This window comes from Orycteropus afer, unplaced genomic scaffold (assembly GCF_000298275.1).
Source record: "Orycteropus afer afer isolate SDZICR_OR568_19922 unplaced genomic scaffold, OryAfe1.0 scaffold00277, whole genome shotgun sequence".
Classification (NCBI taxonomy): domain Eukaryota; kingdom Metazoa; phylum Chordata; class Mammalia; order Tubulidentata; family Orycteropodidae; genus Orycteropus; species Orycteropus afer.
In genome coordinates, this window is record NW_006921864.1 from 305,864 (window position 1) to 330,766 (window position 24,903).

At 37.2% G+C, this 24,903-nt stretch overlaps 1 protein-coding gene across 1 annotated transcript in view; it reads right to left on the reverse strand.

Annotated features, from left to right (window-relative positions):
- Positions 1 to 24,903, reverse strand: part of HCN1 (hyperpolarization activated cyclic nucleotide gated potassium channel 1) — a 670,899-nt gene that overhangs the window by 183,855 nt on the left and 462,141 nt on the right. The window lies entirely within an intron of this gene.

The window sequence follows — 24,903 nt, forward strand, 5'->3', positions numbered from 1 at the left end:
TCCATAGGAGTAAGGCTGGGTTTACTCAGATGATGCAGCTCTTTCCCAGTCCTATTGTGAGAGCTTTCTAACCTAAGCGGACTATTCATATAGTTGTGCAGTAATGTATCAAACAGTGTTTCTCTGCTATTCATAAAGTTTTCCCTGCCCAATTCTTTGAGAAGTGGATGGCCTCTTCCTTCTTCCTAATCTGTCTCAGTCTGTAAGCTGGGCTGATACCTGTCCACCATGTGCATTCTGCTGGGTTTGAAACACCAGTGGCTCAGCCCAAAACTCACATCAACAAGTCACCACGGTAGGACAAACCGACAGACAAGTTTGTCTCCCTGTTGGAAACCTCTCCGACCACCTAGCAGCTGACTCCTCCTCTATCCACAAAACAATAGCTCTTAGAATGTACCTCCTATCATTGTGGAAACATCAGGACCAAGTGAATTTTCTATTTTCTCCTTAATTTTCTCTGTATAGATGAATTTCATATTACAAAGATCATCAGTAATTTGAAGTAGGATTAAATTTCTCTTCAACCTATCACTGGCCTAAAGCTGTTCTCTTGGTGTGGGATGTTCTCTTCCCATGTAACACCTCCCTATGTTACCAGCTCCCTCTCATCCTTCAGGACTTTAACATCACCTTGTTGAAGAAGCCCACCTTCTTTATCTATCTCTCAATCTCTCACACCCATTCCATCAGCAATCTTGTTAGCTCTTCTTCCAAAATATCCCAAATGGTTTGTTTCTCATTATTCCCATGTGACCTCTCAAGACCAAACCACCACCATCCCTTTCTGTGCCCTCTTTCCTGGTTTCTCTGCTTCTATTCCTGTTCTCAGTGAAGTTTACTCCCACAGTTGTGGTGATCTCTTTATGACTAAAAGCAAAGCACACCATTTCCATGCTTTTGGGGTTTCAGTGGCTTTTAAATGAAAATAAAAATTCCTTCTCATGGATAGTAAGTTTCTTTCTTATGTATCATAAATCCTACTGTGCAACCATTATCTCCCTCACTTTCTCTGTTCCTACCACACTGACATTCTAGAGTTAATTAGGCTCTTCGCACCTTCTCTCAGCAACTTTGGACTTTTTCAAAGTCCTTCTCCAGAGTCAGTTTTCAGAGTAGAGGTACCCTTCTCAGAGAGATATTTTCCAGTCCTCCTAGTAAAGTAATTGCCTTACCAAATAGTTCTCTATCCAATTGTTTTATTTTCATTAGGGTACTTACCACCATCTTACATTATGATTAATTCACTTATATACTTCATGTTTACTACTTGCTTGTATTTGAATTACAGTGTTGGTGAAGACTATTAAATATCCTATGGACTGCCATAGTATATCTTTACTATACATATCTATCTTGGAAGAAGGACAGTCAGAATGTTCCTTGGAAGCAAGGATGATGAGACTTTGTCTTACATAATTTTGTTTTGTTATCAGTAGGATCAGTCCCTGGAGAAGAAAATCATATTTGGTACAGCCGAGTACCAACAAAAATGAGAAAGACCCTCAATGAGATGGATTGATATAGTGGCTGCAACAATGGCCTTAAACATAGCAATGACGGTGAGGATGGCACAGGACCGGGCAGTGGTTCATTCTCTTGCACATAAGGTGGCTATGAGTTGGAACCAACTCAATGGCACTTAATAACACCAGCCAAAACCCATCTATGTTATAAGATCCATGGAGATTTTTCATGTTCATTGTCATACTCAATGTACCTAGAAAAGTGCCTGGAAAATAATAGGCACTCAATATGTTTAGTAAATGAATGAAATAAGGTCTGAATTAATAACTGGATAAACCCTATTATTCTCATTCTCTAAGTTCCCCTAGTTTATTCATAATAGCATAGTATATAATTAGCTCATACACATACACATACATGTAATAAATACAGATATGTTTGATTGTTTCCTTTCTTTTATAATTTTTTGATGGCTTTACCAATTGATGTTTTTTGGTCTGTCTCTTCCATTAAATGATATGCAATATCTATAACATTCTCATTGCATCTTTCAAACATAGTTCAGTATCTGGCATATTATAGGCATTCAATAATACTTGACAAATTAATAAATCTAATGAACTACTCAAACAAGTAAAATTAGTTCTGTATCTTATAAAGTGTGTCTTTCTTTTTGAATTTTGTTTTTCTTATTTGATATCTTTTGAAGATATTAACTACACATTTAGTAAAAAACAAATTCTTGCCCTTCTGTTATTATTTTATCAAGTAGAGATGAAGATGAGTATTCAATTCCATTCTAAAATACTTGAGAAAAATAAATATATCCAATGCCACACTGACCCATTTAAAGCAACTGCTATGACAAAGTGGGGAAAGTTTTCTCAATGTTAGAAGAGAAAAATCTGGGAAAAAATATAACTACCACTTGGTAAGAATTCTCTTTATGTAAGAATTTTACTTCTCATCTCACTTAGTTTTTAAAGACATCTCAGATAAAATAAATTAACTCTATTTTTAGAGATGAATAAACAGAATCTCAATGAGATTAAATGATTTGCAGTGGTCATACAGTTAGAAAGAAATAGAACTGGGATTCAAACTCCTTGCTGTCTAATGCTAAAGACTGTGCATTTTTGAATAACCAATTCAAATGAACCATTATATTAAGGTCATTTTGAATATGCAAAATATTTTGACACAAGTACTTCAGTAGTTTATACAGATAACTATGTCATGATAACTTTACTAAGTTTTATTGTCAATAGTTGTTTTAAATTTTGTAATATTTTGTTCTAATCTTACTTAAAATATAAACAGTTATATTTTTAAAAAGGAGTACATAATTTCAAAATTTATAACTAGGTTTAACTCTCATGAAAAAGGAAATAAAAAAAATCATTAGCTTTCATCCATTTAAAATAGGTTGGGTGATTTCCAGGCAATGCCAAAAAGTCTTTAATAGTTTGTAGCAGTATATTAATATGAAAACTATAAAACAATAAAAGATTTTCTTATTTCTTTTGTAAACCAAGGTGATGTTTCCAAACTCTTCTACTACAGAACAACAACAAAACATTGAATTTACACATGAGACATGCAAGCATCTGTTAGCAAAACCCATGGACGTGCTTCTTGTTATTTACATTCCGAATATAGTGACATGTTCCATGTCCTGAGAAAGGTTTTATGATTCATTTATATCATAATTTCTGCATCTGTGAAATAAGAAAAAAATTCCTCTAAGGTTTTTTTTTTTTTGTTAGGGGAGCTCTGTTGGTGTAGTGCCTAAGGCATTTGACTGCTAACCAGAAGGCTGGCAGTTCACACCCACCAGCCACTCCTTGGAAGGAAGGTTGGGCAATCTACTTTTGTGGTGACACTGCCTTGGAAACCCAAGAAGGGGTAGTTATGAGTCGGACCAACTCAGCAGCAGTGCATTAGGCTTAGTTAGGTTATGGGTGTGTTTTAAGGATTCTAAAGATAAATGCTTAATGGCTACCTAATGCTCTCAAGGGTCTTTTTTAGATCTCTATGCAGAACTGCCAAGCATGACATCCTCCTCCAGGGAACAGTCCCGTCTCGCAACATGACCAGAGTATGTGAGACGAAGTCTGGCCATTCTCACTCCCAAGGAGCATTCCAGCTGTTTCCTCCAGAACAGATTTGTTAGTTATTTTAGTGGTCCATGGTATTCATCATTCTTCACCAACACCACAATTCAAAAGCATCAACTCTTCTTTGGTCTTCCTTATTCATTGTCCAGCTCTCACACGCATAGGAGGTGATTGAAAATACCATGGTTGTGTCAGGTGAACCTTAGTCCTCAAGGAGACATCTTTGTGCTTCAGCACTTGAAAGAGGTCCTTTGTAGCTGATTTGCCCAGTGCTATATGTCATCTGATGTCCTGACTGCTGCTTCCATTGGCATCAATTGTAGAACCAAGCAATGTGAAGTCTTTGACAACCTCAATCTTTTCTCTATTTATCGTGATGCTGCTTATAAGTCCATTTGTGAGGATTTTTGTTTTCTTTATATTGAGATGTAATCTACACTGCAGACTGTACTCTTCAGTCAACAAGACAGATTGACACAGTGGCTGCAGCCATGGGCTCAAGTGTAGCAAGGATTGTGGAGTTGGCACAGGACCGGGCAGTGTTTCGTTCTGTTGTGCATAGGGTCGCTATGAGTCAGAGATGACTCGATGGCACCTAACAACAGCAACATGTTCAAGTAGCTGTTTTGTAAAACTGTTCCCAATACCAAGTACATTTCTTTTCAGATAAATAAAAGGTTTGTGTGCAAATCTGATGTATGAATATGATAGGATATAAACAACTCACATATATGTCTGAATGATGTCTACACTACATCAAATACAATAAAAATCTTTGGAACAATATTTTCATGCATTCACATCTCTTAAGTATTATTTTATTAAGTCAGTAAAAAGCATGAAAAATAATTTTCTGAAGTGTAGATGTACTGTTTATACAGCTGGAGCACCTAAACCACACTTTTTAAAAAATGAAAAGATATTTATATTTGGATACAATGCTCATTTCCACTCTATTTCACTAAATACAGCTCTCTAAAGCCAGGGAAGAATGTTATTAATTTGCCATCAAATGTTTGACCTGAGTAACACTGCATTTTTCAAGTGAAATTGTGTTTATTCAAATGGCACAATCTTAGAATAATAATTCTAGCTCACAATGTGTTGTTCTTTGGATATTATGATTTATTTCTGGATGTTGGAAGACAAATGCAAAGGCTGATATGCAAAATATTTCTGAAAAATGTACACCCTTTAATTAACATACACAAGGGGCCCTGGTCGCATAAAGAGCTAAGCACTTGGCTGCTAAATGGTTTGAAGTTCAAGCCTATCCAGCCAATCTGCAGGAGAAAGACCTGGCAAACTAATTGTGCAAGGATTTCTGTAAAGAAAACCATGTGGGGGTAATTCTAGTCTGTCACATGGTCAATATAAGTCAGAATTGACTAATAAAAGTAGCACCCAATAAAAACAGCAATAATGATAATTACCTATGCAGTTCTCCAATGTACACTGGGTTGGAAGCTAAGAATTCTGTTCTTGTTGTATCTTTTCCACTGTTAGATGTGTGAATATGGAATACAATTTAACCTCTCTGAACTCCAAATTTTTATCTCTAAAATATTAATTGAGGAACTCTGGTAGCATAGTGCTTAAGGCACTTGACTGCTAACCAGAAGGTTGGCAGTTCAAACCCACCAGCCACTCCTCAGAAGGAAGGTTGGGCAAACTACTTCCATAGTGATATTGCCTCGGAAACCCAAGGAGGGGTCGCTATGAGTCAGGTCCAACTCAATGGCACATAACAACAACAACAACAACATATTAATTGAGAGTAAAATCATAATAATGATATTTAAACATAAAAATCTATCTTCTTTTATGTACTAAAGACATCAAAAATTTTATGACAGTTTTTAAGCTAAGATAACCATCATGTTTCTCTTAATGTCCATGATACATTCTGTGAAATAAGATGTTTTGTGACTTGGACAATATGCAAACATCATATTATATACAAGCAGTCCTTGGATTATGAATAAATTCCATTTCTAAGTCTATCTTTAAATGGAATTTTTACATAAATCAGCACAATTAAGAATGGTTAGTATTTAACATCAGTTAATCAAATATTTGTCTTACTATATACTACCTATTATACCTTCCTATGCAAGAAAACAGTAAAGGAACACTTCTAGACACTCCAATACATATTCAACATAATATAGTAATAATAATAATAATATTTTGATGCACATCACAAAGTAGCACCCATTTGTTATTATGAACCATTATATGTACTTCAAATTTTTAATATAATAGGTTTACTGGAGTTTGGGACCAAGGACATGTATGTGGTCAGACACCATCTGAATGGATGTTAATGCAACACATGACTGTACTTGTGTTAATGTTGTCTATAAGCACCAATAATCTGAATGATAATGCAGCAACTCAAAATGCAGATAAGTGAAAATACTGGTCATCACCATGGATATTCACACTGAGAACACTGATATTTTCTTAGGCATGGTGGGTTAAAATTGTATATAGGTCCTGGTTATTAATGTCTACAACTAGGCTACAGAATAGGCTAATATTTTATGATATTTTTCTAAAACATACTGATCTATTATGCTCTTATGCTAGGTTTTTCAAACTGTTACCAGAACGGATTATTACTAGAACTACAAAAGGAATACTTTGTTAATTTTTTGAAAGCTGAGAAGTTAGTCATCTGAATGATTTAAAAGCAAGAGAAAGCAGAATTGACTTGTAAATTTAATTTCTTAAATATTGTGATCTTTCCAATGTATGACTTCCTGTGACTTGCATGACTAGGAGACTATAGTATTATTGCCCAGAATCCTGGAAGAATGAATCATTCAATCAGGAAACAAAGTATTCCAATAAATGACTTGCAAGCAACCAAGACTTTTAGCTTTTTACCCTTTAAAAACATATTTCAGTATGATCACTCCTCAAATCAGTTATAAATTTTCCTGATACTATAAGCAGTGCTTACTTTTTTAAAAGTATACCTCAATGATTTTTAAAATTCCTGTATCCATAATACATTTTTTAAATGTTGTTGTTGTTGTTATGTGCCATCGAGTCGGACCCGACTCATAGCGACCCCTTCTTGGGTTTCTGAGACAGTATCACTACGGAAGTAGATTGCCTAACCTTTCTTCCGAGGAGTGGCTGGTGGGTTTGAACCGCCAGCCTTCTGGTTAGCAGTTAAGTGCCTTAGCCACTATGCTACCAGAGCTCCCATTTTGTGAAAAAATTCAGAGGAATTAAATGGTAGAGAACTAACAATTGAAAAAAAAAAAAAGTTGGGAGGGACTGGAAAACCAAATTCTGCGATAATTACATTCTACTTGATCACCCTGTGGTACCCTGAAAACATTCAATGATATTCCAGGAAGCGTGCATTGTGGGTGTGCATTGCATATTACAGTCAAGCATGTGATTCTTTTCTACTATGTTCAAGGAGTCATTATTACTAGCAATCTGAGTTCAAAATAAGGGAGATCTTTCTGTAAATAACTAAAAATGATAAAGTACTCTAATGATCAACCAAGGAGCTCTGGTGGTATAGTGGTTAAGGCATTTGACTGTTAACCACAATTAATTGGATAAGGCAACAAAAATCTTTTAAAGTGAATATAATATTCTGAGATGACTTGGCAAAGTTAAAGCAGTGAATGTGGAATGTAATCATCTAACATGTTTTCACTTGGATATATGTAGTAATCTTCATGAAAGCTATTGCTATAATCAGAAAAAAGTTTATTTATCTATTTTTTAGATATGCACCATTTGCATATCAAAGCTCCATTAATTTAATGTCAAATTCAGACAATCAATAGACTCAGTTCAAAATTCATGAGTTTTAAAGTAGGAGGCCTCACATGTCATGATGTATGTTGTATAGCCACAGTAGTCAAAACAGCCTGGTATTGGTGCAATGGTACACATAGACCAATGGAAGAGAATTGAGAACCCAGAAGTAAATCCATCCACCTATGGACAGCTGATCTTTGACAATGGGCTGAGACCCATTAAATAGGGAAAGTGAGAGTTCCTTTTACCAATGATACTGACAAAACTGGGCATCCATTTGCAGGAAAATTAAACAGGATCCATATCTCACACCATACACAAAAACTAACTGAAGATGGATCAAACACATAAATGTGAAACTTAACCTAACACCACAAAGATTATCAAAGAAAAAGTAAGGGCAAATTTAGGGGCCCAAACATGACATAAATACAATATCAAACATACCTAAAAATGCACAAACAGCAGAAGACAAAATAAATGACTGGGACCACCTAAAAATTAAACATCTATGTGTATCAAAAGACTTTGCCAAAAGAGTAAAAGTAGAACCTACAGTCTAGGAAACCACTCATCTGTCAGTTTGTCACACTGTAGTGGCTTGCATGTTGCTGTGAGGCTGGAAGCTATGCCACCAGTATCTCAAATAATAGCAGAGTCACCCATGGTGGACAGGTTTCAGAAGAGCTTCCACACTAAGACAGACTCAGAAGAAGGAAGGGGCTATCCGCTTCTCAAATTGGCCACTGAAAACATTACGAAAAGCAGTGAAACACTGAATAGTGTGAAACATTGTCTGATATAGTACCGGAAGATGAACCCCTCTGGGCAGAAGGCACTCAAAATATGACCGGGGAAGGGCTGCCTTCTCAAAGTAGAGTGAACTATACTGACATGAATGGAATAAAGCTTTCGGGACCTCCATTTGCTGATGTGACATGACTCAAAATGGGAAGAAACAGCTGTAAGCATTCATTAATAATTGGAAGATAGAATGTACAAAGTATGAATGCAGGAAAATTGGAAGTTGTCATAAATGAAATGGAACATAGAAAGATCCATATCCTAGACATTAGTGAGCTGAAATGGACTGGTTTTGGCCATTTTGAATCAGACAACCATAGGAACTACTATGCTAGGAATGAAAGAATTGAAGAGGAATGGTGTGACATTCATCATCACAAAAAACGTTTCAAGTTCTATCCTGAAGTACCATGCTGTCAGTGATAGGATAATATCTATATGCCTACAAGGAAGTCCAATTGATACTACCATTATTCAAATTCATGCACCAGCAACCAAAGCCAAAGACAAGCAAATTGAAGATTTTTAGAAAATTCTAAAAATTTTCTATTTTTAGAAATAGAAGATTATTGCAGTCTGAAATTGACCAAACATGCAATCAATATATATTGATTATTACTGTTGATTGGAATGCAAAAGTTGAAAACAAAGAAGAATCATTGGTAGTTGGAAAACATGGCCTGGGTAATTGATACGATGCTGGAGATTGCACGATAGAACTTTATGAGACCAATGACTTATTTATTGCAAATATCTTTTTCAACAACATAAACAGTGGCTATACAGATGGATCTTGCCAGATGGAATACACAGGAATGAGATTTACTACAGCTGTGTAAAGAGGTAATGGAGAAGTTCATTATCTTCAAATAAAACAAGGTCAGGAACTGACAGTGGAACAGACCATCAATTGTTCACATGCAAGTTCAAGTTGAAGTTAAAGACAATTAAAACAAGTCCACAAGAGCCAAAATTTTACCTTAATTATAACCCACCAGAATTTAGAGACCATCTGAAAAACAGATTTGGCACAATGAACCCCAGTGGCGAAAAACCAGATGAAGTGTGGGATGATATCAAGAACATCACACATGAAGAAAGCAAAAGGTCACTAAAAAGACAGGAAAGGAAGAAAACACCAAAATGGATGCAGGAGGAGACTCTGAAACTTGCCCTTGAATGGAGAGTAACTAAAGGAAATGGAAGAAATGACAAGATAAAGGAGCTGAATAGATGATTTCAAAGAATAGCTTGAGAAGACACAGTCAATTGTCATAATGAAATGTGCAAAGACCTGGAGTTAAGAAAACAAAAGCGAAGAACATTTCTGGAATTTCTGAAGCTGAAAGGACTGAAGAAAAATTCAAGCCTCAAGTTACAACAATGAAAGTTTCTATGGGCAAAATAATGACTGATGCAGGGAACATCAAAAGAAGATGGAAGGAATACACAGTCATTGCACCACAAATAATTGGTCATTATTCATCCATTACAGGAGGTGGCATAGGATCAAGAACTGATGGTACTAATGGAAAAAGTCTAAGTTGCACTGAAAGAACTGGTGAATAAACAAGGCTCCAGGAATTGACACAACACCCCTTGAGATGTTTCAACAAGTGGATGTTACACTGGAGGCACTTACTCATCTATGCCAAGAAATTTGGAAGATAACTACCTGGCCAACTGACAGGAAGTGATTCATATTTGTACCCATTCCAAAGAAAAGTGATCCAACAGAATGTGGAAATTACTGAACAATGTTGTTAATATCACATGCAAGTAAAATCTTGCTGAAGATAATTCAAAAATGGTTGCAGCAGTATATTGACAGGGAGCTTCCAGAAATGCAAGTTGGATTAAGAAAAGGACATGGAACAAGAGATATTATTGCTGATGTCAGATGGATCTTGCATGAAAGCAAAGAATACCAGAAAGGTGTTTACTTGTGTTTTATTGACTATACAAAAGCATTCAGCTCTGTGGATCATAAGAAATTATGGATAACATTGAGAAGAATGGGAATTCCAGAATACTTCATTGTGCTCATGAAGAACATGTACATAGACCAGGAGGTTGTTGTTCAAACAGAACAAGGGGATAATGCTTAGTTTAAAATCAGGAAGGGAGTGTCTGAAGGGTGCATCCTTACATCATACTTATTCAATCTTACATGAAGAAGAATGTGGATTAGAGGAAGACTCATTAACAACCCGCGATAAGCAGGTGACACAACTTTGCTTGGTGAAAGTGAAGATGACTCGAGACACTTATGGATAAAAATTAAAGACTACAGTCTGCAGTATGGATTACACCTACACATAAAGAAAACAAAAATTTTCACAACTGGACAACTAAGGAACATCATGACAAATGGAGAAAATATTGAAGTTGTCAAAGATTTCATATTACTTGGTTCCACAATCACCACCAATGGAAGCAGCAGTCAAAACTCAGATGACATATTGCACTGGGAAAATCTGATATCAAAGACGTCTTTAAAGTGCTGAAGAACAAAAACGTCTCTTTGAAGATTAAGGTGCACCTAACCCAAGTGATAGTATTTTCAATTGCCTCATATGCATGTAAAAGCTTGACAATGAAAAAGGAAGACTGAAAATTGTTGATACTTTTTAGTTGTGGTGTCTGTGAAGAATACTGAAAGTGTTATGGACTGCCAGAAGAACAAACAAATCTGTCCTGGAAGAAGTACAGCCAGAATGCTCCTTGGAAGAGAGAACGGCCAAACTTTCTCTCACCTACTTTGGTCATGTTGTCAAAAAGGACCAATATCTGGAGAAGGATGTCATGGTTGGTAAAGTGAAGGGTCATTCGAAAAGGGGAAGGACCTCAATGAAATGGATTGACACAATGTCTGCAATGATGGGCTCAGATACAGCAAGGAATGTGAGGCTGGCGCAGGACTGGCCTGTGTTTCATTCTGTTGTACATGTGGTTGCTATGAGTTGAAGCTGAGTCAATGGCACCTAACAGCAACAACAACACAGACTTGGAAAAATTTTCGACAATGATATATTGGACAAGAGACTAATTTCTAAAATTTATAGAAAACTTCAACACCTCAATAACAAGGAGACAAACACTCCAATGAAAAATGGGCAATGGTCATGAACAGGCACTTTACCAAAGAAGACGTTCAGGCAGCTAATAAACACATGAAATTGCTTGTGATCATTAGCCACTGGAGAGATGCAAATCAAAACAATAATAAGCTCTTATATCACTCCAGCATTACTACCAAAGTTCAAAAAAAAAAAAAAAAAAAACAACACAAACCCAGAAAACAACAAATGCTACCAAGGATGTGGAGAGACTTGAATCATCATACACTGCTGGTAGAACTTTAAAATGGTACAACCACTGTAAAAAGCAGTATAGAACTTTCTTAAGAAGTTGGAAATAGAAATATCATATGATCTAGAAATCCCACTACTGGGTACATATCTTAGGAAAATAAAAGCCATGACATGAAGATATATGCACATGTGTTTATCATAGCATTACTCACTATAGCAAAAAGATGGAAACAACCTTAGTGCCCATCATGAATGAATAGAAAAACAAACTATGATACTTACATGGAATGGAATACTAACATTAAAGAATAATGACAAAACCTACAAAATACTTCAGAATACAGATGAACTTAGAAGACATTATTCTGAGAGAAATTAGTCAGTCACTTAAGACAAATATCACATGAGATCACTGCTGTAAAAAGTTAAGGAAAGGTTTACACACAGAAAGAATTATCCTTTGAAGGTTATGAGGGCTGGAAGGGGAAGAGAGGGTAAACCACTAACTAAAGAGGGTAGGCACATATTTAATTGGGTGAAGGGTAAGAGAGTGTACAATAGGTGGGAGGGGAGGTCAGCAAAAAGTGACTGAAGCAGTGAAAGACATAGAGGGGAGCATAAGAGTTAAAGGCAACAAAGGTGAATATCATTACATACACAATCCTGCAATAGCAGTAGTAACAACAAACTATGAGTGGATACATTGACCACTTCTGTCCCAAGCCATAATCATGCAGGAAAAGCTTTGAATATGTATAACTCCCTATTTGCCCATAGGCTTAAACTCTTCCCACCACTTTGTTTAGGGAGCCAGTACTTTGAAAGCTATCTCTCTGTCTCCTTATTTTCAGCAGATAATAAAAGCTATGCTAAAAACAAGGTTTTGTTTGGTGGGGCATTGAGTTTATGCTAATGGTGGTGGACTATTTTGGAAAAGGATAATAATAATGGTGGCACAACATGAAAAATGTCATCAATGTTCCTGAGCTGTAAATGTGATAGCTGTTACGTAGGCAAATGTCTTTTTGTGTATATTTTTACCACAATAAAAAAAAAATGAATTCTTATTTTATACATTCTTCAGAGAAAATATTCTGATAGTGTAAATTATGATATATATTGACAATGACAATTGTCAATATACATCATAATTGTATCTAGGTTAGTGTTTCAGAATGAAGGGCCAGATCACAATGGAAAAGCCATGGGAAATTAAAGAATTGATATAAAAGTTTTTAATATAGTGGAGTTTTTATACAAGATACATATTTTTAATAGGAGCTCTGGTGGCGTAGAGCCTAAGGCATTTGACTGCTAACCAGAAGGTTGGCAGTTCAAACCCACCAGCCACTCCTTGGAAGGAAGATTGGGCAATCTACTTTCATAGTGATACTGATTTGGAAACCCAAGGAGGGGTCACTATGAGTTGAATCAACTCGACAGCAGGGAGTTTGTTTTTTCGCATATGGTATAAGGGTTGATGGTGCAAGCCCTCCCAGCGGTATCACAAAAGAACAGGCCTGGTGATCTGCTTCTGTTAGGATTACAGCCAAGATAGTCCTATGGGGTATTTCCACTCTGTAACATATGAGATCATTATGAGTCAGAATAGATTTTATGGCAACTAACAACAGCAACAACATTTTTGTTAACATAGAATACATATCCAACTAATGATTTATTTAATGAAACTTCATTATCCTAGGTAAATAAGGCACAGTGCCTAAGACGTATATTAGGTGATTCATTCTAAGTTTACTAACAGAGCTTATTCATCAGACGGCTTAATGCTGTTTTTTGGTGCTGTTACATAGGAAACATTGCCCGGCCATGAGCCATCTTTACAATCCTTGCTATACTTGAGTTCATTATTGTAGTCACTGTGTCAGTCCATCTTGTTGAGGATTTTCCACTTTCTTACTGACTGTTTACTTCACCAAGCATGACATCCTTTTCCAGGGAATGGTCCCTTCTGACAATATGACCAAAGTAGGTGAGACGAAATCTGGTCATTCTCACTTCTACGGAGCATTCTGGCTGTACTACCTCACTTTAAAGGTGCATTCTGGCTGCACTTATTCCAGGACAGATTTATTTGTTCTTCTAGCAGTCCATGGTATTTTAAGTATTCTTTGCCAACATCACAATTCAAAGACATCAACTATTCTTTAGTCTTTGTTTTGGTTATCTAGTTTATTCTCTTAGAGTTTGAAGTCTTTAGTCTGAGTTAAAACTGCCAGGCTCTAGGGGCTCGGTGAAAGCCCCTCAACCTTGGGCTTCAGCTCTGCCTTCTGCTCCCAGTCCACTGAAACTGGAGGTTTTTCTTCACTCAGACAGCTGCTGGCTGCTGAGGCTGACACACCTAAGATTGACAAATAAAAAGGCACTGTCCCAATGTTACCAAACAATATGGCAGACCATTGATTCAACTCCATTGCAAGTCCCAAGATTGGCAGAGCATGGCATCCTGCTAAACAATGATTCGGCTACATGTAGGGTTCAAGTGTGCCGCAAGCTAGATACCATTCCCAAAACTGCTTGTTATAAATGGGAAGCAGACCACATCCCTAAAGCAGCTACTCAGCTATTCAAATAGATTCTACCATAGAGTTAATTACCAATCTCACCATGTAGATTAACTACATCCAGCTGCCCAGCCACTCAACCAGGCTCAGCCAAGTTGACTCAAATTTAACTACCACACTCTTCTTTATTTGGTCCAGCTTTCACAAGCACATGAAGCAATTGAAAACACCATGGCTCATATTAGGTGCACCTTAGTTTTCAAGTGATGTCTTTGATTTCTAATAATTTAAAGAGGTCTTTTGCAGATTTTCCCAATTCAATAACATATCTGATTTTTTGACTGATGCTTCTGTGGGTGTGATTGTGAATCCAAGTAAAATGAACTCCCTGCCAACTTCAATCTTTCTCCCTTTATCATGATGTTGCTCATTGGTCCAACGGTGAGGATTTTTGTTTCTCTTATATTGAGATATAATCCATACTGAAGACTGTAGTCTTTGATCTTCATCAGTAACTGCTTCAAGTTCTCTTCACTTTCAGCAACCAAGGTTGTGTCAGCTGTATATTGCAGGTTATTAATGAGTCTTCCTCCAAGCCTCATGTCATGCTCTTCTTCATATAGTCCAGTTTTTTGGATGTGATCAGCATACAGATTGAATAAGTATGGTGAAAGGATACAACCCTGATGCACACCCTTCCTGCTTTTAAGACATGCAGTATCACTTAGCTCAGTTCAAACAATAGCCTCTTGGTTTATGTGTAGGTTCCTAATGAACAAAATTAATTGTTCTGGAATTCTAATTCTTTGCCATGTTACCCATAACTTGTTATGCTTCACATAGTCAAATACCTTTAACACAGGTAAAGATCTTTCAGGTATTCTTTGCTTTCAGCCAAGATCCATCTGACATCAGCAATGACATCTCTCATTCAGTGTCCTCTTTTGAATCCAGTTTGAATTCCTGGAAGTTCCCTGTCAATATATTGCTGCAACCATTTTTGAATTATCTTCAGAAAAATTTTATGTGTGTGTGATATCAATGATATTGTTCAATAATTTCCACATCCTCTTGGATCTCCCTTCTTTGAAATGGGAACAAATATCAATATTTTTCAGTCAGTTGTCCAGGTATCTGTCTTACAAATTTCTTGGCATAAATGAGTAAGAGCCTCCAGTGCTGCATTTGTCTGTTGAAACATCTCAATGGTTATTGTGTCAATGCCTAGAGCCCCCTGCCGTTTTTTGTTTAAATCAATTTCTCCAGTGTGGTTTGAACTTCTTCCTTCAGTATCCTTGGTTTGTGATCATATGTTACCTCCTGAAATCGTTGAACATTGACCAATTCTTTTTGGTACAGTGACTCTCTGTATTCCTTCCATCCTCTTTTGATATTATCTGTGTTTCTTTATTTTCCTTTTTCATCCATGGCAGAGGGTACAAGGTGCCCATCCACATCTGTCTCTGCACAGATTAGATGGGGTTAGATGTAATTTCTTCTAATAATGATAGAATTAAGTATGTCAGTCTTTTTAAATGTCAAGGAGTAACACGACTAAGTTCTCTTCGATTGAATGTGAGAAGAAGTGACATGTGTGTTCCTTCATGTTCCCTTCTCAAGAGCTAGAACACAGGTATGTCCATGGTGTAGCTTCAATCAGGCAGACAAGTCTACTATCTTAAGGCACCATCCTCAAAGGGTGGTCCCGAACCAACATGAGCATCCCTTAGACCTTGTTTGAAACTCAAATTTCATGGCTCCACCCTAAACATAAAGAATCAGAGATTCTGGAAGTGGGGTCCTTGAACATATGTTTTTAACACTTTCTAGGTGATTGTGATACACACTAAATTTGAGAATCACTGCCTTGGAGATAGTGGAGGAAAACATGGAAGAACGGATATCCCCAAATGATCAACTGCAGCAGTGCCTCTTCCAACCTGGCCTCTTATCTCTCTAAGTTTATTTGTGAAATTGTCTAGTTCTTTAAGTCACTGGAGTGTTGGTTTTCCTTATTGCAGCAGACAAGCATTTGCTCTAGGTAGTATTTATTCCTGTGAGAAATTTTCATTTGTTAAAACTGAAATCCTACCTGGACCTTTGCAAGTTTATATTAACCAGTTACCTAATTCCAAAGAACACTAGGCCATATTTGTTTGTTTGTTGTTGTTGTTACCATCTATTATATACACACTACCAAATGAACACTCTTAAAAAATAAAAAAGAAAGCAATCTAATCACATCCCTCTTTGGCTTTAAATTCTTCAGTAGGCTCCCATTACATTTAGGCTAAAATACAGCATGGTTAACAAGGTCTAAAAGGCCCCACCTAATCCAACCCATGCCAGTTTCCCTACTCTCATATACAACCATTTTCTTCCTTCTCTACTCTATATCCATCCTTTCTTTCTGTTCTTGAATTGTGACAAGCTTTGTCTTATTTTAGGGCATTTATGCTGTTTGATTCATTATTTAATTAATTTCTACTCATCCTTCAGGAGCTCTGGTAGCACAGTGCCTAAGGCACTTGACTGCTAACCAGAAGGTTGGTGGTTTAAACCCACCAGCCACTAGTTAGAAAGAAGGTTGGGCAATTTATTTCCATAGTGATACTCCCTCAGAAATTCAAGGAGGGGTCACTATGAGTCAGGTCCAACTTGATGGCACATAACAACAACCACGACAACAACAAGTCATCCTTCAGAGCTGTCTTTAAATATCCTTTTTATCCTCATCCGCATCCCATAAAAATCAGATCTCAGTCTTGAAGCTTTTAGGCACTTAAGTTTAACTGCAGCACTTTTAATATTTTATAATTGATTGCTTTCTATGAATCTTGTTACTGGTGTCATGCTCACTACTCCACCTTCTCCCCATCACTGACTATACTTCATAAGAAGAAGTATCATATCTGTTTGCTCACTTTGTATGTCCAGTGTGACATATAATAAGCTTTCACTAAATATCAATTGAATGCAAGCAAATTCAGCCTTTTAAAAATGATATCTTATTGAGAAGAATATCAGGATTCTATGTTCTTATAAAGTAATGTAGCTACTAATAATTTTATTAATCAGAGTGTCCTGGTAGTTAAAAGGCTGAAACTACTGCTTACTATACTTGTGTTGATGATTCTATCTGTAAATATTTATGAAAGTGATCTATTTGATCATGGAAGCTTACAATCTAAGTTAGTAGTAGTATACCATAGTCAATTAGCTGCTGTGACTCAGTTTCATAAAAGATAGTTCTTATCACAACATCCTATTGCTGAAAATTTGACAGAGATATTTTTTTCTAATGTACTCCAGTATTCAAGACTCTTGTTTTTATTGCTAGCTGCTCTCAAATCAGCCTTTGACACTTAGTGACCCCATGCACAATGGAAGGAAATGCTGCTCAGACTATCTTGTTCCACAGAGTTTTCATTGGCTGATTTTTGGAAGTAGATCATCAAGCCTTTCATATTGGTCTGGCTTAGTCTGGAAGCTCCATTGAACCCTGTTCAGTATCAGAGCAACACACTAACTTCTAATGACAGGTCATAGCTTTACATCAGGTGTATTGACTGAGAATCAAACCCAGGACCTCATTCTTAGCTGGGTCATCCTTAAGTTACTTGATACTCTTCCCAGCAAGGCAGCTTTTGCTTCATGCAAAAGAGACTATTTAATATTCCCCACAAGTCTCTGCCTCTGGGCCTTGGCACTTTTTGTTCTGTCTGCCAAGACTCTTCTCAAATTAGGGCTGTTTTCTGAGACATTTCTCCCATGGTGACTCTATCTCTGTTCTCATTTCTTCAAGGTTCGCTTCATATGGATCCCAGTGATCACAGTAACCAAATGCAAATTACATGCAGGATGATTCTTGTTTATTGTGGGTTCTTGTATATAATGTTTTGTTGGCCACCAGCTTCTGCACTTTGAAAGTTTTTGTTGTGTGCTGACTAATGGATTCCTACTCATAGCAGCCACATGTGAGAGAGTGACCTGTCTATAGAGTTGCCTAGGCTGTAATCTTTATGGGAGCAGATTGCGTTTCCTCCATGGAGTAGTTGGCAAGTTCAAACCATGGGCCTTTGGTTAGCAGCCAAGTGCTTAACCATTGTTCTACCAGAGCTCTTTAGAAAGTGATTAATAGTATGCTTATGTATTATGATATATAAGCAATTTAAATACAATAAAGCAAGACATGTGAAAGAGAACTTCAGGGATAAATTCACAGGAAAATTCAAACATTTCTAAAAATAAATAAATAAATCCACAGATCAAACAATAAAAGAAAACATTGAACGATTCGATTCTTCTTCTGAGTGAACAATAATCTGTCACATGTTATAAATGATATAAATGGCAAAGAACTAAGTGAAGGTTGAGGACAATCTTGAAGACTTTGCACAGCCCTGAAATGATGAATAATTAAAATATATGCGTGGAAAATGTCACCATACAGAACGGAGTATTTGCACAGGAATTATCTCTGAAGGAAAGGGATACCATATTGCTCAGCAGGATATATCAGAATATAAAGGTTGAGAGGAGTGGTATAAGAGATGTACACGTGGCAATATTCTAATTTTTCTTTGTTTAAACTAACAGCTTCCAACTTCCTCCCTTTCCTTACTCCAACATTTACAATAATACTTATTTAATGTAACAATCATTTTCCCCAGATGAGAATGTGCAGTAAGTATCATTATTCTACAAGGAACCTGATTTGTTCGCACCTCAAGTAGTTACACTAAGCTAACCTAAGGGCTACTGCACGGCTGTTTCTTGAGAGAGAACCTCATAGTTATTCACAACCCTAGGATCTCCCCAGCCTGAGAACATTTGGCAGTGCTAAGAAGACATTAAATTTACTCCCAGGAAGCAAAAGTATATAGCGTGCTAATGGAAATCTTTCTAATTAAGGAACAATGTGGGAGTTCTGCTCATGGCATTCTCATTTGTAAAGGAAGGAAGAAACAATTCATGAATTCTGAAGAAAATCAAGTGAAATAATTTGCTAAATGCACTTTGGCTGTAGAGCTCATTCTTTCCCTAAGTAGGATCCCAATTAAAATTAAGGTTACAACACATTTTTCATTTAAAGCATCTGAATCAATATTAGTTTCCTAGGCCATGATAAATTGGAACTTCAAAGTCCCTCTGTTCTTCTGAAGACAAATACTACTGAAATCCTCCAAAACACTATGAACAAACTTAGTCACTCAACTGAATACATTTCTTGATATAATGAAGATGGGTTGTCAAAGAAGTTGTTACTGTGTTTTTGTTTGTTTGTTTTTAACTGATAATAGTATTATTTATAAACCATCATGGCCATTATTACAAATTGTTCTTCCTTGCTCAGACATTATTCTGATCATACAATTTTTTTTTTTTCTTCCCAGAATGGCATGACAGTAGCATCAAACTATCCCATTCATCTTTCTGAGATAAGGGATTCTATCAGTTTTGATGCCTCAGGTAGAACACACTCCCTATCAACCTAGCAACTAAGAAATGGATTTCAAATCTGATTAGAGATACTTTGATAGGATACTTCTGTGAGGTACAAGGAAAGCAATCTCAGAATTCTGGAAGGGAAGGGTACTGAAAATTTAATTTTTTAAATGTGATGATCTGTGTTTACGCAAAGCAACCAAACAAACAAGCCTTTGCTGAAACTCCTGAGGCAATATGTGTATAGCTTCCCCCACCAAAAAAAAAAAAAAAAAACAGCTCACTGCTATGCAGTCAGATCCGACTCACAAAGGCCTCTCCTTGGGTTTCTGAGGCAGTACCACTACAGAAGTAGATTCCCCAACCTTCCTTCCAAGGAGTGGCTGGTGGGTTTGAACTGCTGGCTTTCTTGTTAGCAGTCAAATGCCTTAGACACTACACCACCAGAGCTCCCTATATGTTTATACACATGGAAATAAAGAGAAGAAGAGGAAGATTAAGAAGAAGAAGAAGAGGAGGAAGAGGAAGAAAAGGAGAGGAAGTAATAGAAGTTTCCAAGTATACTTAAGTGATAAAGCATTCAAAAGAGTTCAGTGATCACCACCTATTCATTAAACACTGAACTGCTAACTGTAAAATTGTCATTTCAAATCCATCCAGAGTTGCCTCAGAAGTAAGGCCTGGCAATCTGCTTCTGAAAAGGCTCAATTTTGAAAACCCTGTGGAGCAGTTCTAGTCTGTACACTGGGTTGCCATGATTCGGAATTGAATCAATGGCAAGCAACAACAACAGTTCTCTGTGTATGTTGGAATAAAGGCTAAACCAAACAAACCAAACTCACTGCCATTGAGTTGGACCCAACTCATAGCAACCCCTCCTTGGGTTTCCAAGGCAGTATCACTATGAAAGTAGATTACCCAACCTTCCTTTCCAGGAGTGGCTGGTGGGTTTGAACCACCAGCCCTTTTGTTAGCAGTCAAATGCCTTAGGCATGGTGCCACCAGAAAAAAGGCAGGACTCTTATGAACATCCTTTATCCTCATTTTCTCATCTGAGTATTGCTGTATCATCAGCACCACATTGCTGACTTTTCTACATGTGGGGCTGACATACACAAAAGCAGAAGACTCTGCCCTTCCCATCAATGTGCTTATATCCTACCTGGAAAGATAGAATATACATGTTGTTGTTGTTATGTGCCGTCGAGTCGGCCCCGACTCATAGCGACCCCTCCTTGGGTTTCCGAGGCAGTATCACTACGGAAGTAGGATTGCCCAACCTTCCTTCCGAGGAGTGGCTGGTGGGTTTGAACCGCCAGCCATCTGGTTAGCAGGCAAGTGTCTTAGCCACTATGCTACCAGAGCTCCCAGAATATACATAATAAACCATTATAGCTTGGGATGGTCAGGGAACACCCATCAGCCTTTTGACCTGTATTACAAATGGAAGGGCAGAGCTATGTAAACAGCAAGGGGGTAAAAGGATGTAAAACAAGGAGGAGAGTACTGTGGAGACGGGGAGGTACAAATCACTAGAGAGAATAGTGGGCGGCCAGCTGGAGAAGAGATTTAGTTGAGAGATCTGATGGAGTTTAAAAGTAGATTTGATGCAACATCTCCTATCAAGACAATGCTTATATTAATCTTATGAAATTTTAAATGAACTGAAATCCACTCCATTCTGAATGGAATTTGAATAGCTTCTAAGGAGAGTGGGCCTTGGTGGCTAGCTTTTTGTATGTCTCTGGGATGCCATTAGCTTATACAAATTTGGAAGATTAGGCTGATTTAAAAAACATGTATATATTCCTATGGAATAAACAATTTATTTGACAGTCCTGATTATAGCTTTTTCATTTACAAAGAAAGTGTAAGGCTCTTCGGGAAATTAAAACCCGCAAAGCAAATAAATAAAAAAATGTTTTCCTGAATTCCTAGATTTAGGACACCATATTTTTAGTGTAATTACACAGAATCATATGATTTCATATAGTCTCAAATAGGATTACATAGAACTCGCTATTATGATTCATATACTATTTACATGAAATTGTAGCTTTTAGTCCAAGTCCCTTTTCAGAGATTTGATCATTTTGTCTTTTAGAATGAGTTTAGCATTTTCATTTCATATCATCAGTAAACTGAGTCTCAATGTAATTTGGATTTCATACAACATAATCAATATCTGAAGCTAGGAGTGACACTGATTCAGTGCCTTGTGTTCTAACATATGAAAATATAGTCTATATAAAGAACCATTCCTGCACCTGCTTTGGATTTATACACTCTGCTTCTTGGATTCAGGAAGCTATTCAGTGTAGAAAGATATTTAGACTTGAAATTTCCTCATATAATTAAAGCAATTCTTTGGTCACATTGAAATTTCACATTAGCAAGCTTTCTTGTACATCAAGTACACCAAGGTGAGTGGAAAATCTCTTACTTTAAGTTCATAATGTGTATTGTGTGAAAATCCTTGCTTATTACAGAGGGAAAATTGCACATATAAAGGCTGCTATCACAAGGATTCTTTGACAGGAAAGAGAGCTATTGAAATAATAGCTGACTTCCCAGGGGTGCCCACATGTCTGAACTAAAAGAGACTAGTATAAAGAAACAGGCTGACAAAAAGCAGTTTCATTTCATGAAGACTAGATGAACTGCAGGTATATCTAGAAAAGAGATTAACTACCCAACATCGGATAAAAAGAGAAAGGAAGTGTCACTGGGAGAGGCATTTCCCAAAGTCTATTCCTTTAAGCATTAATCCTTTAAAATGCATAGAGGATTGGCCTGAAGGGCAGAGATAACAGGATAGGTGTTTGTTCATGGCGTGTGTATATATATATATATATATATATATATATATATATATATATATATATATATATATATACCAAAAAAACTTTGATAATATTGTTTCAATTGAAAATTCCAAACTTATTTGTCTAGGGAACTATTTTTACTTTTAATAGAATGTTTCTGACATTTTTGGAAGAAGCTTTGAGAAGAGAGGTACAGTAAAGTTTTGAAGGACGTTAGAGTGAGAATGACATATCCTGCCTCATGTTCAGGGGAAACTATTATGAAAACTATCATAATACTAATTGTGTAAGTGGCTCACTCATATGCATGTTTACACTTTTTAAGGCCATCACAGGATCAAGGCTTTTAGAGGCCCCAGCCTTATCAAAGTTACTCAGACAGGGGAGAGAATAGAGTGAGAATTTTGCTGATGGGATTAGTGAACAGATTTCTTTGGAGAGAGTTGCTGTCCTGCTGTGAGTCCCTTCCCTCATCCTTTGGGGTGAGTATGAGAAAGCTACATATTAACACCAGGTCTTTGGGAGGGTGTGCTTCAAGGAGACCACTTAGGAACCTTTGAAATAAGTTGACATACTTAGGAAACATGGCTCTGGGCTCTAAATTACATAGGAGAACACATAAGTAGTCTTTGGACCGGGATCTGACTTGAACTCTGCCTAAGGAATCAGAGAAAGTTAGGCAGAGGCTTCCTGCTGGCTTGGTGGGAAGAGGCAGGGAATGCTAAGGGATAGTCTGAAGAGCGATGCATGAGTGCTTCTCTGTGGGCTGGATCTGGGCTCATCAGGAGGGCTGGTATCGGTATCTTGGGTCCTGTCAAGACTGTTGGTAGAGTGAGAAACCTAGAGCAGAAAATGGTTGGAGATATATTTCTAGATTCTTAGGGTCCCACCTAGGCACTTGCAGGAGAGGAGTCCACCAGGGCTCCCCTAAAGAGCCCAAAGCAAGTCTCCAGGACAGTGTCCGCTTTACTCATCTGCCAGGCTCCTATGGACACCAGCTTAGCTCACCTAGCAGGCCCTTTAAGAACTGTCTCTTTTCTTCCCTTTCTTTCTTCCTTCTCTCTTGTATCCTGATGGGAAGAACAACAGTAGCTCCTGGGAGGAGTCAGACAAAAGAGAGAAGAAAGCCTTGGGATCAAGCTCACCTTTCTCACTCCTACTTTCCAGCCCAGAAAAGCCATAGATGGAGATGAGGAAGCATTTAACATTCTGTCAAATCCAAACTATTCATTTCTGAATAAGAGTGAACAACCTGATTACTACATTAAGTGTGTTTATGGGACTTGAAAAGGAAAGAACAGAACAATTTAACCAAAGCTGAGAAGAAAACAAAACATGAGATTTGCCCGTCTCAAAAAAAAAAAAAAAAAAAGTTTAAATTTGCCACATATAGTTAAAATGACAACTGGAGACACAAAATACATTTGTTCTTGGTTATATTTCAAGTTGTTCTTGTTCCACATACCTGTCAAAGAAACCATGCAGGTTACTGCTAAACTGGATAAGAACACTGAGGGAGGTATATTTTAAATAGTACCCTCCCACACCATACAATCTATTTATCCTAGAGAATAGAGAATTCTAGCTGTCTGAAATGTAATGAATAAAAAAATGACAGTCCACGAAATCAACAACATTAATTGAGAGTCAAAGTTTAATCCACATTGTAACAATATCAAGATCATCATACATTATTTTAGACAAAAGAGAGCAGATGATGATGATGATGACAATAACTCTCTTTACAATCTCACGGAGCTAGATTCTATAGCTCTGGCAGATTATTAGCATTTGCATATTGTCTGGGGAAATGGTCTCTTAGTCAGTGAACCCTATGCTACTGTGTTGTTGTTGTTGTTGTTGTTAAGTGCCGTCGAGTCGTTTCCGACTCATAGCAACCCCATGCACAGCAGAACTAAACACTGCCTGATCCCGCGCCAGCCCCACAATCCCTGCTATACACTGAAAATTATTTGGGCAAAACCTTATGCTACTGTGTAGGGTGATAGATTCACATCAGGTTGGGAAATCTGGGGTGAAGAAATTTTTCATATCAAGGAAAAATTAAATAACTCTGAGATCACAAACTAAAACTGTGAGCTGGATGACTTGTAGCCAATCAGCTTTGATCATCATGTCCACCTGAGCCAAACAGTATCATGAATGATGGAGAGTTGGTAGAATGTGATGTCTAGAAGTGAACTTGAGAGCTGATGAGTTCAATCCCAGCAGCAACCTGAGTGGCTTCTATAGAAGTTGTTAGATGGAATTTGCATCTTTCACATAAATGAGTGTTATTAGTAGATATATGGTAATGAACATAACACCCATATTAATTTTGCAGGTATTTGTGTCAGATGGTCCAAATATATCTAAACACAAATATTAGCTAAGAGAATACTTTTGAAAAAGATGGTCAAATCACAAAATAAATAGCAAATTAATCATACACTATTTGAAGCTATCTGAGAACATATATTGCTCTTGTTGTTGTTGTTGTTATGTGCCGTCAAGTCAAACCCGACTCATAGCGACCCCTCCTTGGGTTTCCGAGGCAGTATCACTACGGAAGTAGGATTGCCCAACCTTCCTTCTGAGGAGTGGCTGGTGG